This window comes from Leptidea sinapis, chromosome 13, assembly GCF_905404315.1.
Source record: "Leptidea sinapis chromosome 13, ilLepSina1.1, whole genome shotgun sequence".
NCBI classification, from domain to species: domain Eukaryota; kingdom Metazoa; phylum Arthropoda; class Insecta; order Lepidoptera; family Pieridae; genus Leptidea; species Leptidea sinapis.
Genome location: NC_066277.1, coordinates 6,026,942 through 6,043,775, shown reverse-complemented (window position 1 = coordinate 6,043,775; position 16,834 = coordinate 6,026,942). Strand labels below are relative to the sequence as shown.

At 35.3% G+C, this 16,834-nt stretch overlaps 1 protein-coding gene across 2 annotated transcripts in view; it reads right to left on the bottom strand.

The window, feature by feature from the left end:
* Nucleotides 1-16,834, bottom strand: part of LOC126967521 (furin-like protease 2) — a 325,069-nt gene that overhangs the window by 307,376 nt on the left and 859 nt on the right. The gene's annotated exons all lie outside the window — the stretch shown is intronic.

The window sequence follows — 16,834 nt, the reverse complement described above, 5'->3', positions numbered from 1 at the left end:
TGATGCCCTTCGGGTACGGAGCCCTGACTACGAATGTTTTAAGCTCAACTCCTGCAGGGACTTCTTCCCTTAATACTCGAAGATAATTAAATACGTGATGCGGCACGCTTGCCTACCCATGAATAAAACAACTGTCAGTTTAATTTCTACATCGTGCTTCACGGTTCAGTGACGCTTATTTGTCCGTCGCAGAATAGACAAACAGAAATACGAAGACATATTATAACATTATATTAAGGCGCTTCTTACACTTACTTGGCTGTGCAATTTTATATGTATTAATATTCGTAATAGGAGAGCACCAACCACAAGTAATAACCACTGAAATACAGATGAAAAGAAAATGCACTAGTATATTATTGAGGGTAGAGGTAAGGAGTATCATCTGTGTTTATGAAAAAGTGACCGTCAAAATGCATTAAACTTGGGTGGTGCCAAACATAAAATAATACTCATCAATTACGTACGTTTCCCTATAATAATTCTTTACTTTTACTTTACACTTTAGTCGACAATATTTTTTTTTTAACTCAGCATACTTCAATTCGTTTACAATTGCTACATTCACCATACCCTGTGCCTACACAAGCGCCATTGTGGAAGCTTTTTGAACGGTTATTTACTGCATAAGCTAGACACTGTTTAAATTTTTCTCCCATACGAGATGATTCTGTTTGCCTCTACCCTCCATATAGTATAAAGAAAATTTCCCACATCAACCATGCATAATGTATATTTAACTGTATATACCTACATATATTATTATGTATAATAATAATAATATTGACACACTTTTTGCACAAATTATCTTGCCCCAAATTAAGCATATATAGCCTGTGTTATGGGTTACAAGACAACGATATATTTAATACAATATACTTACTCAAACATATATAAATTCATATGAACATACATAAATACATTTAAACATCCATATTCATCATATAATTGCTTGCACCTACCGGGATTCGAACACGTATACATAACACGTTGCTAATTAGAAAGCTAAAATTGATATTTCTCCACATATTTTGAAGTTGGTGGTAATTTACGTGGTCTGAGACCAATATATTATTTCGTAATTAATAAAAAACATGCAATTATAATAAAAATTGTAAATAGTTTAAGAAATATTAAATACGTTCAATCGCAGTAGAATAAATACTTAAATATAAAAAAATATTCTACAAAAATCCTCATCTTAATAGTAAGAACAAATGTGTAATGTGCGTACGATGGTGCGGGAGCCCTTCGTGTCCGAGTGAGTTTTTAATGTGTGATTGCAAAAGTGTGTAAAACAAAAGCTTCAAAATAATAAATACAGCATCATGGTCATAGCTGCGCCTTAAGATCTGCCGGTCCGCAACTATAATAGTCGTTTCAACAAAGATTTGAAGACTTTCAAAGGAGGAAAACAATAAAAGAGAGATACTTTGTAAACAGTTAAGTAGCCCGGCTGTGCTGTCGTGTTTTAAGACAACAATGCTTGTTTGTAGAGCGGGGACGCTGCCAGCTTTTATAAAACGCATTACTTATAGAAACACATTTAGCGATTGTCATCCTGACTGCTGACACGATAACGGCTCTTTTAGTTACGAAGCCATCTACTAATAAGTATGTTTTGAACTGTAGTAATTAGGATGACTTATGGCTTTAGGTATTTCGTGTTCTAGATTTTTTCTCAATAGGTACCCTTTTTATGGAATAGGAGGACAAACGAGCGTACGGGGCACCTGTTGTTAAGTGATCACCGCCGCCCACAATCTCTTCCAACACCAGAGGAATCACAGGAGCGTTGCCGGCCTTTAAGGAAGGTGTACGCGCTTTTTTTTAAGGTACCCATGTCGTATCGTCCCGGAAACACCGCACAAGGAAGCTCAATCCACAGCTTTGTAGTACGTGGAAGAAAGCTCCTTGAAAACCGCACTGTGGAGGACCGCCACATATCCAGATGGTGGGGATGATATCCTAACCTGATCTACAGTTTCAGGGACTGTCAAAGAAAGTATGCTTTTGGTCGAAGTTTGATTGGAGTAAAACGTCATTCATTTCAACTAATTCAGAGCCCAAATAAAATAAGAAGGTATCAAAAATTTTATAAACATATGCCTGGAACGACAGTCGCCTATTGAATTACTACTAGGTACTCAATTGTTTGAGTCTATTTATTCCTACTGAATTTTTAAGTGAAACTATGAGGAATAAGCGAAGTGCTCAAAGGAATATCGGGCCTGATTTTAATAAAAACTAAAACTACTTACTTACATTATTGGATTTTCAATAATTATTATTCCTAGCCTGGACTAAAACCCGTTGATTTTGAAAATAAACACATTTCGCATCATTATACCATTAGATATTGTGGCTAGTAAGAATCAAAGAAGAAGAAGTAAATTAAAGCTCCTAAATAGGAGGGAAATGAAAATGTGAGTCAATAATTTAGACCCTGTTTAACCTTCCGTTATTACTACGAAGGGTTTTCATGCTATTTCGTATTTCGATAAATAGTTTATAAAACCAATAACCATTTGGAACATGAATTGTGTGACTTGAGGATGGTTTTAACCAATGATAATGATTTCTGTTCGAGGCGCAGGCATAGATTGTTCGCGAGTCCGACACATCGTAGGTCTCTCTCTGCTCTCAACGCTCTTCTCGAAGCCAACCCTGCTTGTGATTTATTTGCGGATGGATGGCAGACGATTTTAACAGTGCTTGCGTTTTTGTGAGAGGAATGGATGAACGGTATTTGGATGTTAATGAATTGTTAGTTATTTACAGTAAACTGTATATTTATTAACTATTATTTGTGTAATATGTTTAGTTTGTAATCAATTCTTACTTTAATATTGTAATTGGCTTGCGCCGTTTTATTAAAATATAAATAAATAAACGATTCAATCTAATGGAGGCTAATTTTAATGCTAATGTTCTAGTTTCTATCAAAATCGGGCCTGAAACTCTTATGAGTACATTTCGCTATTCCTCATAGTTTCGGATTTGGCCATCCACACCCACTTGGAGAAATCTCCTGTATATTATACATACACCACCCTGCAATGAGTGCGCTAACAACGGGCCGGATATTGAGGAATCTGTACAGCACTGGTGTGTATCTGTATCAAAGAATAAATTAAAAATCTCACTGTGAAAACTGAGTGCCATATACTTTATTGAATAAATATACTTACTATTATTCATTTATATAATATTTGTGGGCATACAGTGTTCAATACTTCAATTCATCGCATTCTATGTATCAAGGCCTCACATTGCAACAAAATATGATATCAAATCATTTATTGTACGGAACGTACTCCAATTTGGTGACCTTGACTTAATAATTCAGCAGACATTGCAAACAGTGGAACAAGAAATCAAGTCTTTTGGTCGATACGCGGAAACAAAACCAAGTCACGTCTTGCATACTGTGTAATATATAATGAAGTGACCTCACAGCCGCAAGGTTAAAAACTGCACCTCACATAACTTTGTAATTAATTAAAATATACAATACCCAATTTAAAAAAAAGGTCGCTTACATCAACATTTTCACAATGGTAAATTTTTCACACGATGAGAATGTGAGTTTGTGTGATAATAATTACTATTATAAGACAGTTGCCTTACGTCTAGGGCTGTCAATCATACTCTAAAATAGATTACTGTAGTGTACTTGAGACAGGTGTACTAAATAATATTATATAGCACTAATAGAGTACGCTAAAATATTCTTATTACAAAAACTGATTTTTACCACAGCCTTATTAGTGTGAGAAAAAAAAATCTATTTACTGAAATAAATAAACTGGTTGGTACCCCTAGCCATAAAACTGACTGATACGTCACCATCGAAGTATAATGTCGATGTGAAAAATTGTTGGAGGAAATGAATGTTTAATTTTTTATTATTTAAAAAACAAATGAGAGCATGCCATAGAGAGACTTGTTCAGGGAAGGGTCAACGGCAGTAGGTCAAGAGGACGCTCCCCTATGCGCTGGACAGACCAGATCAAAGCCCTAACCAATACTCCCCTCAACACATGTGCCAGAGAAGCAACAGCCAGGGATAACTGGCGTAGAATCGTTCGTCGTTCGACGTGACCACGACTGCTCTGTCAAGAGTAATCCGAAGAAGAAGAAGAAGAAAAAATAAATAAACGATATTCATTAATCTGTACTCTTTATTTGGCCTCTTATACAACCTTTACGTCTTCCAGAAAACGTTGGCAACCATACTAATTATAAAACAGCTAAAAGGAGCAGTATTTCATACATAGTTAATAAAATATATACAAATAATGTTATATAATTTAACATATTATCGTTTCAACACTTTCTAATATTTATTACTTCATTAACATTTGGAAATTAAACCACTAACGTCATGCCGATAAACTATTGACTGTTTATTAAATACATTACACTAAGTATATTTTAATATTATTATATGAACGAGAGCACAAACGAGCCACACATTCTCTTGCAACACCAGAGGTATCACAGGATCGCTGCCGGCCCTTCAGACAAGCGTTCGCGTATAATATTATATATCTAGCATATATAACCCAGACCTGCTTTGCTCGGTGTTAAAAAGTTTACCAAGCAATTTCTGTTTTTCTGAATTTATTTACGAAAACTTTATCCTGACTATTACCAACACAATAAGAGAAGAATTATCCAATTTGTTGCAATCATTCCGAAGTTTACAACTGAAGAGGACTACAACAAGAAAAGTGACAAAGTGTACGCTCACAGCTGTACAAGTGGTCGGAAAAGTGAAAAAAAAAAACGTGGTCTTATCAAGGAGTCAGTGCAAGTATTTATTTAATTCTGAGACTTCAATAAATAAATACATCTTAAGCAGATATAAGTTTTATTAAGATTTTAATACCTCAAAAATTAATGCATTTTTGTGTAACAAACGTATAAGGCATAGGTTCTCAAGGTGGGCGATAACGCCCCCTTGTGGGCGTTTGAGACTTTCGGGGGGGCCGTAGAAGACCCAGAGAAATTTAGGGGGCATTGAGATGGCGCAGATGGGGCGTAGGTAGATTAAAAAATATAGTCTAAAAAGGCAAAAAAATACACGCTAATCACGTACTAAAGTAAAATAAAAATTAATATCGTTTAATTTTTGTAATTGTACGTATTGTAATCATTCTTATCACGTGTGTACGTATTTTGGTAGGACGAGCAATGGATTAAAATCATCATTACTTTTTAGTATTACCTACTATAAAATAAAAAGTACTACAATACGACTATAATATATATATATCTTACGTTTAAGTATAATCGTGGCAATAGCTGTTTTAAATTCGCAACAGATGGTAAGTAAAATTAAGATGGGGGGCTCTAGAAAAAAACATTCTCAAAGTGGGTGGTGAGCAAAATAAGGTTGAGAAACTATGGTATAGGGTGTATAGATATTATATTGTGTTTTCTCAAAAATTACTTTTTCAATATTAAATCATTGTAGTGTGATTACAAAATTAGATAAATAAAAAGGAATAACATTTCAGTGTACAACGCCCTCTGTTCCAGTTAGCCTGAACTACTTTAAAAGGTTGTTGTCGCGAACTGGGTAGGCCGCCATCAAGTTACAAAACGCAACCATAGCGGATGTTACAATTTTTTAAATTAGCTAAGGTAATTTTTACGGATACTTTCAAAGATAAAAAATTAAATGTAAAGTTTAGCTTAAGATTCAATAACTTCTAACTTGTCAGTATTCAAAATAATAGGTTGGGGTAGAAATACCACAAAAATACGAACATACCAATAGCTCAAAGCCTTTGGTATTCAAGAAACTTTTGTCAAACTGCACTCCACTTGTGATCGAGCTGAAAACCTCTGCATAACCCGCAAAACAACTGTGTTCATACAAACTAAAGCCGATCAAAGGCATAAATATAAAACTAAGCCGAGCCAATCCGTCGAAATATAGGCAGTTCAAACACGAATAACTTTTACGGCGCAGTTCACGGAGTTGTGACGTCAAAAAAACCCGTAAATCCGTTCGGAAACGTTTGGCAAACGATTACAGCGATGACCGTCATAGCCGCGATAGTAAAAATGAAAACATTATTTAATCGCATTCGATAAAATAATCGTTTCAGATTTAACTGATCGGAACTAGAATAACTGCCTATTTTATTAGGACAGCTATGGATTCAGCTTAATGCGTATGAAGTTCAGATAGTTTATGCTGCTGTTATCGATAAAACTTTACTACAACATAAGAAACAGGCAACAATTAACTACCTAATAAATTGTAAGTACCAACTGCCCTGCGGTGACACAAAACAACAGTTAGGCAGGAACTAATTCGTGGTATGAGTGTTCTCTGTCACACAATAGTGCGTTACATTTTCACTAATATGTTACTATTATGAATACGTATATATACGTAAATACCAAAGTCACCGATATAGCCCAAATGATTGAGAAACTGAAATGGTAGTGGGCAGGGCGCATAGTTCGACGGACAGATGGCCGTTAGGGCAGTAAAGTCCCTCGAATGGCGACCACGTACAGGAAGACGCAGTGTCGGTAGGCCCCCCACAAGATGGACCGACGATCTGGTCAAGATCGCCGGAATACGTTGGATGAGGGCAGCGTAGGACCGATCGTGTTGGAAATCTTTAGGGGAGGCCTTTGACCAGCAGTGGACGTCTTCCGGCTGATGATGTATGAATACGAATAAACAATTATTTTCTTTTATGTATTGGCTAATTGAATGGCTAATTGCAATTAAAAAATTCTCACTAGATTTTGTATCCCCACAGAACAAACTCTACATTTCAAAATAAATATTGTCTACTGTTTAATTGGCGTCACCGTGCGCGTGTATTGTCTTATTTTAAACTATACTTCACAATATTATATTTTTCTCACAACATAGCATCAAAAATTTAAATCATAGATTCGATTACTCTTATATTGTGTAGTATATAGCTGCTTACTAAAATACTATGACTGCATCTAGTGTGACAATTGAATATAAGATATATTATGTTGTACCGACCTCTTGTTAATATACAATCAAATTTGAATTAAATCTTTTTTTCTTTATGAAAATAAGGGTCGAGACGAGCAGGACGTTCAGCTGATGGTAATTGATACGAGCTACCCATTACAATGTATTGCCGCTCAGGATTCTTGAAAAAGCCAAAAATTCTGAGCAACACGACAATTGCACTCGTCACCTTGAGACATAAGATGTTAAGTCTCATTTGCCCAGTAATTTCACTAGCTACGGCGCCCTTCCGACCGAAACACAGTAATGTTTACACATTACTGGTAATCTATTAAGTCGGTCTTGCGCAGACAAACATACCAACGGAGAAACAGACAAAAATTCTTATTCGGTTTTGTTTATAGAACAGACAGTAAGTATTCTTTAACAAAAATATTCAATGTGGAGTTTTTGCTTCGTCATGATTTTATTATATTATGTTCATCGATACTTAGTCACATCACTAGGCTAGTGAGACTTAACATCTTACTCTAGGTGACGAGCGTGACTACGGTGCTGCTCTGACTGCATTGTAGTTAACAGGGCGTACCACTATAAAGGGCCATTCCCAATATTCAGTGTATCTCCAGTTGTGGCCTACTTGAGATAAAATATCGTAACTATCATTGACTTTTTTGTCCCAATAAATTTATCGACGGCAACTCATCTTATCCGTACACGCTGTCTGTCAATGGAACGACGTATAGCTTAACAGGGATAGAAGTCTGTATGGAAATTGCGACAGTGAACTGACGATAAAAATGACTCATCAGGTATATTGGGACAGCTTCAGATTATTGACAGCTAATTACTGACAGTAGAAGGTATTAATTTATCTCTATCTGTACATAGTATATTGGGAACCGCCCATAGTCAGGTGAACGTCTTGTACTGTAAATTTAATATCATAAAAAAAGTTCTAAAGTACCTAAACTTGGGCCAATGCTTCTTTCGCTACGCCGTAGTTAGCCATCAACGCATATCGGCAAAAGCCATCAATCTTCAGCAACATAAATGTGGAACTCGCGCACGTAATATATAATCACGATTATTACTAAGCCGTAATATTATTCGACTGGTTTACAATAATTATTAGCATTCACCGATAATAAGGTCAAATACAGTAATGTTTCCGACCTTCATAAATACGCTATTGTGTATAATTGTAAACGCTGCAACACGACAAGGTTGTCCGTTCACTGTCAATTGTGAACTTACGCCAATCATATCCGCTTGTGTATTTCTGTTAACCACTTTCAATATTTCGGCCTTCTCAAAAAAAAACCGGACCTATTGCATATTTTTGTGGAAAAGTTTATGGATTTCTGGAGACGCGAATGTACGGTTCACAGTGTTTGCACATCTAGCAGTGATATTCTAAACGAAGCTACACTACGAGAAACAAATAAATGCTTAAGAAGCTTTTTTTTTATGGAATAGGAGGACAAACGAGCGTACGGGTCACCTGGTGTTAAGTGATAACCGCCGCCCACATTCCCTTGCAACACCAGAGGAATCCCAGGAGCGTTGCCGCCCTTTAAGGAAGGTGTACGCGCTTTCTTTGAAGGTACCCATGTCGTATCGTCCCGGAAATACCGCACAAGGAAGCTCATTCCACAGCTTCGTAGTACGAGGAAGAAAGCTCCTTGAAAACCGCACTGTGGAGGACCGCCATTATTAATTCTAGCTTTATAATATACACCATAGTTAAAGACAAATGTATGTACACTTTTATACTAATATCGCAACCTATGTTCAGACATTTTCTTTAAATAAGTACTTAAATTTAAATGGTCGTCCTCGGCACTACCTACGTTTGACGTGAGGTTCCACTAACGGACAAACCATTTTTTCAAAAATAGGGTGGTTCATAATTAATGACATTTACTTCCAGAAGATACTGTGTTGACGCCATCTTGGTACAAAGTTCTACAAGTTCTTATCGTCAATGAATAATTCAGTACTCAAAAAGGTGACAGACAATTTAAAATAACCAAAAAAGAAAATATTAATATCAGCACTGGATACGAAGATATCAGTTAATAAAACAAATAAAAAAGTATTAAAACATAATATTGTAAAGCTTATTATTAAGTACTCAACTTTAGGTTACCTAAATGAAGAGGCGCCTGAGACTACATTATAATTGTCTTCAAAACACAATGCCTTAGCCTAGTGGATTCACTAGTTACGGCACGCCTCTTTTTTTTATGGAATAGAAGGACAAACGAGTGTATGGGTCACCTGGTGTAAAGTGATCACCGCCACCCACATTCTCTTGCAACACCAGAGGAATCACAAGAGCGTTGCCGGCCTTTAAGGAAGATGTACGCGCTTTTTTTGAAGGTACCCATGTCGTATCGTCCCGGAAATACCGCACAAGGAAGCTCATTCCACAGCTTTGTAGTACGAGGAAGAAAGCTCCTTGAAAACCGCACTGTGGTGGACCACCACACATCCAGATGGTGGGGATGATATCCTTACTTGTGGCGTGTCCTGCGAAGGTGGAACACTCAGCCTCACACCAAAACCAACAACAATAACTTCTTCACGAGATAAAAAGCGCCGTTGTGGTGCCCAATATCCGGCATCCTGTATGAAGAAGCCTCGCACTGGTAAAGATCACTTGATCCCCGACCATTCGGGAAGCTACTGATCAATAGATACGTTGAAAGGACCATTGTAAACGCTATATTACGCCTAATGTTCCAGAGTTGCATCCGCGGTGGCTGGTCGCTAACGATCAGATAAACACCGAGCTTGTTTGCAATATTCTATAAAAGTATTTTGCAAACATAATTGGGTAGCTGTCCATGTTTGCTACGGACATGGACTTTCTCCTACTAATTACTAAAAGGGTGATAAAATTCGAAATAAAATAATATTCTGTACTCACAAAACTCGTGCAATTAAATTGAGCTCGAATTTTTATTATAAATTGAATGTAGGCTACCGGATAAACTTTCTCTATAACTCTGCATCACGAATCCTTTGTCTGATCCGAATTTAGTTGAACTCGTTTTGAAATAACTAGGTATGTACTAAATTTTATTTTAGCAATCAACTGGGTATTGCTGTTATGGAACAGGAGTATACGATTTTATGGTAAGTAATCTCCGCCACGAGAAAATTTGCTAGGGCATATTGAAAAATAAGCATTTCTGCGATTTCTGTAGAAAATATTGGTGAGGGCCTATGCTGGAATGCGAGAACTCTAATTTATTAACAAATCAATCTTCTTTATCACGTAAGAAAAACATATCTTGTTGAGTATGTAATCAACTGGTTATTTTGAAAATTTGCACACACACTGTCAAGGGTCCAGAAATCGATATTTCATGCCGAAATTTTTAGATGTTCCTGAGTGAGTACGATACGAATATAACACAACCGAAAGCCGCGGGCAGAGGCTAGTGCAAAGTAATTCAGGGATCAGTGAACCTACGTGTTGATCATGAACAATTTTGGTCATGAAGACCTCTTCATGACCAAAATTGTTCTTCTGATAGCACCTGCTCATAAGCATCAACCCATGTAGTATTAAAAGTGAAACATCCAAAATTGATACTTTCTCGAAGAATGCTATTTTAGGCTTTTAAACTTACAATGGAATTAGGCCAAAAAAGCAAAACTTACGAGACACCTGAAATAGATACCTACTATCCACGTGTAATTCGGTGATTCGGGTCCCATTGGAAATTCTTCAATAATTTCGGAAAATGAACAAAGCATGCAATGCGCGTACAACTTCCTTAAAGGCCGGCAACGCTCCTGTCATTCCTCTGGTGTTGCAAGAGAATGTGGGCGGCGGTGATCACTTAACACCAGGTGACCCGTACGCTCGTTTGTCCTCCTTTTCCATAAAAAAAAACATATACATAGTTATCAACTTACCTCAAACTGTCATTTTAAGTTTCGATCCGTTGGATAGTTGAGCCGTGAAAGAATAACAGACAGACATTTTAAATATTGATATAAATGCATTAGAAACCCGACACAAAGCCTTCTTTATGTAATGCAAGACATCTACTGTTATTAAATATGGCACGTAATTTCCTGCGCGTAACATTTTCTTTAAAATACTATGTCATTAAAAATGTGTAATATAATATCATCTATAGATATAATTTCACTAAGGAATCAATCAAAACGTGAATTGACTGATGTTTTTATATATTTTCCTCTTTATCCACTATCCTAACCTATTCCACAATCAGATGATGAGAACGCTTTACGTCAACTGTCCCAATCATCAAACCTGCCATTAATCGTTGATGAGGAATGAGGACTGTTATGTAATCACAGGCATCATTATATTATATAGGTTGAAACTTTAAAATTAGACGCAGCTTACTAAAATCCAACATTTTACTTAAGTTTGCCGCATGTCATTATAGCCCAGAATTTAATCCTTATTAGCAACACTATCGAACAGTGTCATTTTACATAATGTTTTTTATTTCAAACTAGATTTATTTTATTACGATTTTAACTAGGAATATTGATTCTTCAAAAAATCATGTACTTAATTAAGTATGCAGTTTTAATTTTGATCAAAATCGACACGCCTTGAAGTACTTAAAAATTCACCAATATCTATGGGCATTTTCCTCACCACAAAGTGCTGATTAAAGTAGACTAAATACCCAACATTCGATACGCAACATTCCATTTGTATCACGTATGGGTAATGAATTATCTATAGATTTGTAATATGGAACAGGGCGCCATATTAGGGGCGGAATCGTGTTAACATATTGCACCATTACACATCTGAATCGTTCAACTAAAGACCCTTAATCTGCTTTAGTTCATTAAACACGATGAGTTATGTGATTCCCGCCAACAATCGACATTCACGTTTGAGCGTCACGATGACGTCCATGAGCCGTCCGTCAACGAAGTTGCGTTATCAGTATTTCAAGTGAAATGAGGCGGGAATTCCAGATATTCTTTACACATTCGTTACGTACGGCTGTACTAAAGCGGTATTCACACAGAAGCTGTGCGATAATTGTGCATTTATAGTATTAAACATTTTTATGGCTGCTGTTCTGTGTTCATATTCTATATTCATCAAAAGGCTATTTTAAAGTTATCTATTTAGTACCAAACAGTCAATTAACTTTCTAATAACGCCCTGTACTCAGGCGGTATTCATACAGTATTTGTGCTATAGCGCTATATGTTTATGGAACAACCTATAGTTCGAATATTTTAAAATCCGTTTTGAAGTCCTAGTCAGTGTCAACTAAACAGCGTGAATCTGAATCTTCATTAATACCCTGTACTGAGGCATTACAGGCAATAGTACATTTTAAATACCGCCCGTAGCACGCACGTTTTCTGTGTGTGGAGCCCTTTAGGCGGACCACATAAAGTATTCTCGTGCCAATCACGCTCGAGGCGAACGCCAAAATGACCTCGAGAAACAACTTTGTTCTCGAATCGAGATTTACTGGCGCGAGAAATTGATAGAATCTTTTATATCTCTGTTACAATTTGAAGAATAAAGTCAGGAACTACGTAACATTATCGGGGAACTCTGAAAAGTTACTAGTCAATTTTTACTCGTCGACTTTTATCACTTTTCTATAGAAATTCTATGATAATTTTTACAGCGAACATTCGTAACACATATATAACTTAGTTGTATTTCTGTGCGAGTAAAATGTGGGATTATTGGAACAAGTCAAGGATATTATAATGAAAAAAAAACCTTCTGAGACATTTACAGGTCTATAACACAATATGAGGACAATAAACGAAAATCGTTTAAATATTCTTTAAAACTTAAAACAACAACTTAGCTGTATGAAGTAGGACGTATTTAAAGTAATATATTTACTAACATAACATGAAAAAAATATATAATTTAATATGTACTAGCAATAAAGCAGGATTTTTAAATTTACAGTATTTTATGACAGTGAAAAAAATTCTGAATTTAACTGTTTTTCATTTCTAATGCCAAGCTTGCGCTATACTAGACATTTATTATGAAATAAATTTACGTCATTGTATAGTCGATCATCGTATAGTAGGAATTTAATTGTCTAGGCACTTAAGGGCTATATTTGTGGCGCAACGAGTCGCGCCACCGTGATGTCCGTGCGTACCAAAATAGACACCATACAGACCAGTGGGAGGCTCCTTTGCACAGGATGCCGGCTAGTGTTATTGGTACCACAACAGCGCTTATTTGTGCCATGAAGCAGTAATGTGTAAGCATTATTGTATTTCGGTCTGAAGGGCGCCGTAGCTAGTGAAATTACTGAGCAAATGAGACTTAATAACTTAACTTAAAGACTTAATTAATGAATATTATGGAACCTTTAATAAAACTAAATTTATTTTTTAACAATAGTAGTTACTCAATGGGTCACCTGGGGGCTGCTGAAAATCAGCGCTGTGTTGGTATTACACCAATGCAACATGACGCTGAGTCAGTTCCTTTTGATAACAATAACTGCTACACAGTACTTTTAAATTAAGATAATCACTATAATATTATGCATACATTTGTTTCATTTTTTTTTTATCATTTGTATATTTTTATGCTAAGTAAAAGTTTTTAATTATTATTTTTTTACCTCTAAGTCTTTTTTAGTTGTATTATTCTGTGTGGTTTGTGTTTGTTATTAATAATGTTTTCATTCATTCATTCACTTAACATCTTATGTCTCAACATGACGAGCGCAGTGTTAGTGCCGCTCAGATTTTATGGGGTTTTTCAAGAATCCTGAGCGGGACTGCATTATAATGGGCAATTACCATCAGCTGAACGTCCTGCTCGTCTTGTAGGTACCTTATTTTCATAAAAAAAAGACACCAGAGTCTTGTCGCGCCACCAAATTGGTTACGAAACCAAACGGACACCTTGTGAGTAACTCTCTATAGCTGTATACATTTTGTTGGTAGACGCGGTGGTTGCGGTGAAATATAGCTCTATGCAACCAATGTCGCCAAAACTCACACATTTGCAAATAAAATTAATGTATTAGCAATAAACATTGGTATACCTAATTGGCTACAAATTATAAATGCGACTTTCATAAAAGCTTTTTTTATAGTAAGTAGTTTAAATCAGGAAATAAAAAAAAATATTAATACAAGCCATCCAATTCGAGCTCTAAATATAACAAGTTCGGCCTCTAATAGCTTTTGTTACATTCGAATGTAACTTCTATCACTTTCCCAAACAGTAAACAGTTAATTCTACGATAAGCACACTAAATTAATTAAATAGCAAACTAAAATAATCAAAAAGTCAGTCCGTCCGACCACTATTCCTTTACGTTTGGTCACTTAAATCTTCAAATTATAAACATGCGATATTATTTACGTTTCCGATTTTCCAGCTCAATATATTGTGACGTATTAACACTCTATTATCAGTAGCAAAGCACCCACGCTAACCTTTGAGCCTGAACTTTTCGCAAATTATGAATGAATGAAAACCAAAGTATATATATAATATTAAGTGTGGGAGAGTCACTCTGCCGGGCCAGACTCGTCTGCACACTCGCACAGAATACCGCCGTGAAGTAGCGGTAGTAATGGCGCTATGTTTCGCATAGGTTAGAGTCGAGGACCGAACCCATGTGGGCGGCGGTGTTCACTTAACACCAGGTGACCGTACGCTCGTATGTCCTCCTTTTCCATAATAAAATATAAGTACTTTTTTGTTTTTTAATATTAAGTTCTTAAGATCAGCGCCGCTGAGCGAGGTCTCTGATCAGTAAGAACTGTGATGTCACTATACTACACACACTCATAGAGGCGCGCCATGTAATGACGTAATTTCTCGACACATGCAGGAATATAAATTTAAAAAATATGGAACAAAAATTATTTTCTACTTAAACTACTCGCTTGATTTTATTGAAACTTACAAATTAGACTCTTAGTATCCATCCATCCATAGTATTTTATTAAATTTAGACTCAGTGAAATTGAGGACTAAGGGAATCAAACACATGTTAACTTAAAAAATGTTTTTAAATATCAGACTGAATTGTAGAAGGTGGGGTGGATCCTGCTTACAGCATACAAAAAAGTTAATAATGGACGTAATCACCGAATAGTGTAAGAGATGACAGTTGGCTATTGATTGCAAAAAAATTGTATTAATTATAAACAGACAAATCCTATCTTCTAACACAGCTAATTTATTCAATGAAATCACTACTAAAACAATGTGTTTATAACTTTTTAACAATGCAATAAGCATTTAATTACCTAGACTGATTAATAAACTGCCACATGACTTGACCGACTCGTTGACTGAGACTAATTTAAAACAGAATTTAAAAAAATACTTTTTAAGACTTGACTGACCACCGATCAACTTATCGTGCTTAACTATTAATTGTATCAAGTACTTTTACTTTTATTTGTATAATTATAATGTATAGCTAAGTGATTGTGAACTATTTTTTCTTTTATTAATTTAACTCTGTTGGTGTAGACTTAATTTAGCAATTGTACAAACCTCAGTGGTTTTTATTGCTTTGAAACCGCAATGTAAAATTAGTTTTTTATTAATAAATATATAAAAAAAAAATCAATTACTTCAATTTGCAAATAAAGTTATGAACTATTTGGTGTTGATTACCATAAATGTGTCTTCAAAGGTGATCATTACTGAGAAAATTAATTGCAAATAAACTTGGGTTTATACATAGTGTCCAACAAGACCATAGTGAAAGTGAGTGGCCAGAAAATACATTACAATTTACTGACAGCTGTCTACAAATAAGTATCTTAAATACAATACTAGTGATTGCATAACACAGTTACAAACTTGATTAACAAGTTTCAATATATATTCAAGCAACATTTTATATCCGACAGGTTTTTAGGATGCATTATGACATGTATTAAAGATAATAAAATGGCAAGAATCTCATCTATTTAAAATATATAATCATTCAATAATATATAATTCCCAGGTGACAGACCTCCATTTGACAAGCTTGCTCACATACTCTTAATTTTTTCTTTATGGAATAGGACATCATCCAAGGTCACTCGATAGTGGATGCGATGTATAGTCAGAATAACTGGAGCGACCATCCATACTCTCTTGCAACACCATAGGAAATACAGGAGGGTTATTAGCATTAATAATTCAGGCAATAGAAACAATTCAGCCAAACAGATGAGTGGGGATTGGGTACCAAATGCTCATTACTCATGATAACTAATGATAATTTTAAGCAACTGCTACTAGCTATTGTGGATTAAGGTTAATAAGAGATCTAATTTCCTAATGTGAAAGCTAATCTGAAAGCATTTGTTCTTGATTCTGATAGATCATAAGGTTGATGCTTGTCAGATTTGGTGGTTGGTGTGTACACAGAGCTTTTGTAGCCAACCATATTGTATTGATCTGGAACCAGCCACTATTCAAAAGTTATATTTCCAGCCTGATAGTAGTTGACTAACATTTTTCTATTTAGCTATATTTTTGCCATCAATCTATGTTCAATTTCTCATTTACTGCCACTAATTCCTGTTTAAGTAAAGATAAGAAAATTATGATTATAACATAGTTTATTATTTAAATATTATTAAATGTTTTTAAAAGGTTATAGTGCAATTTTAATAAATTAATTGTCCTAACAGATATGCCTTTATATGCTATTTATGTATTTTTGTAGTTTTTCTAAGCTGTTCTAGTCTCAGCTTACACTGTGTATGAAAATATCATAAATAAAATATTAACTATATCATAAAAAATAAAATTATAAGTAGGTATATATTTAACTAAGGCTACTTACATAACATTCAAATTTTTATAGTCTTTCA